Source organism: Siphateles boraxobius, unplaced genomic scaffold, assembly GCF_051911475.1.
Source record: "Siphateles boraxobius isolate OS27281-9 unplaced genomic scaffold, OSU_SipBor_1 41, whole genome shotgun sequence".
NCBI classification, from domain to species: Eukaryota; Metazoa; Chordata; class Actinopteri; order Cypriniformes; family Leuciscidae; genus Siphateles; species Siphateles boraxobius.
The window spans coordinates 22,118,378-22,120,246 of NW_027509042.1; the positions used below are offsets into that span (position 1 = coordinate 22,118,378).

The window sequence follows — 1,869 nt, forward strand, 5'->3', positions numbered from 1 at the left end:
TTGTTGAGATAACAGATAATACAATGTTCTCAATAAAACATTGGTACAATGTTCCATAATAACAGAGGAGGAACATTATCATATCAACGTTCGCAAAATGTTTTGAGGATATCATTGAGGCCTGAGATGACGGAGTGTTTTTTATAAAACGTTCTTGTAATGTGAAGTGTTAACAAAGCAAGAACATTACAACTGTAACATTTCAACTGTAACATTTTGAGGATGTTTTGGGAATGTTGTTGAGATAACAGATAAGACAATGTTCTCAATAAAACATTGGTACAATGTTCCATAATGACAGAGGAACATTATCAAATCAACGTTCGTAAAATGTTTTGACGATATTATTTAGTCCTGAGATGATAAAATGTTTTTAATAAAACATTCCTTTCAATTTACTTTTTAACATTTTGAATGAAACATTTTGAGGATTTTTTTAGGGATGTTGTTATCTTTTATAAATCATTAGCACAATAACAAAGGAGGAACATTATCAAAGCAACATTCATCAAATGTTTTGAGGACATTATTGGCCTGAGATGACAAAATCTCATAATATGATGAGTAACAAAAGCTCATAACATTTTAAGGATATTTTAGGGAAGCTGTTTAGGTAACAGATTGTAGAATTATTTTAACCTATAAAATATTGGCATAATGTTCCATATTAAAAGAGGAGATTATCAAAACAGCATTTGTAAAGTGTTTTGAGGATATTACTCTGAACTGTTTGAACTGTTGCGCGAAATGTGTTTAGAAGAGACGAGAAGCTGATTGGGGGTGTGGATCGACGTTTAAAACTACCAATCACAGCGTGATTTTCTCATGACGTAAGAACATTTGAAATCGACAAACAGCGCAAAGAAAGTAACGTTTTTGTTGAAGAAATCGGCGCAAAATGCGCGTTGTCTAAATTGACAAATTGCCAAACAACTGAACTCCTGGTCAACGGAAGAGCTCTTTCACAACTGTAAGTTTTTTTTTTGTGTGTATTTTTCAGTTTACATATAGCTTTCTCTTATCCTTGATATATGTCTTTCAGTGTTAGATTTTACTTTCTTAGAATTGTATGACAGTCGCATTAAATCTGAGTATATGTTACTTTTGAATAACAGCTAGATATGTTTTAATCCAGACTCCAAACTGCCTGTTTGAAGATGAATATAAAACCGATGACGCAATAAAGTCTCCATTTACAACAAAGGTAGCCTACTATAATATTGTGTTCTGTGTATATGAATACTCTATTTTTGCAACTTAAAAGTGTTAATCTTATTGTCTTTTGAAAGTAAAAGTTAATAATATTTCAGTAATTCATAAAGAGGTAATGGGAAAATTGGAAAAAGCATTCAGTCTAAAACGTTTTCAGTCTTTTGTGTTTCTAGCAAATATTGTATGTGCTTGTAATATCGTTGTATGTTGACAGACTATGTTTTAAAATATTTCAGGTAATTACTCTGGGGCTGATGGTCAATGTAAAGGACACAATCTGGCAAACATAAACCTGCAGAGGTGAATGGATATGGGAGCTAAAGAGACTTGTAACTGTTTTGTAACTTGTTGTAAATCTTCACAGAATTACCTTTATATTATAATACAGATTATAGTAATCTTGTTCAAATGTTAGGAAATAATTATGTTGGTTTAAGAAAGCCAACATATTGTTAACCTATTTGAACTAAATATTATTATTATTATTATTTTTCTGAGACAAAAATTTTCAACTCTTAACTCCTAGAGCTTTAGTGCTAAAAGCACCTAACACAGACCATAAATGATCTCATCCAAAAGACATCCAAAAATGAGAATTAGCCCATGATTTACTCACCCTCAAGTCATCCTTGGTGCATATGACATTCTTCTTTCAGA

At 31.4% G+C, this 1,869-nt stretch overlaps 1 long non-coding RNA gene across 1 annotated transcript; it reads left to right on the forward strand.

Moving 5' to 3' along the window:
* Nucleotides 1-925: 925 nt before the first annotated feature.
* LOC143706715 (uncharacterized) lies at nucleotides 926-1,544 on the forward strand. Its single transcript, XR_013193018.1, has 3 exons — nucleotides 926-970; nucleotides 1,136-1,204; nucleotides 1,449-1,544. It is a non-coding gene; the product is annotated as an uncharacterized LOC143706715 (long non-coding RNA).
* Nucleotides 1,545-1,869: the final 325 nt, after the last annotated feature.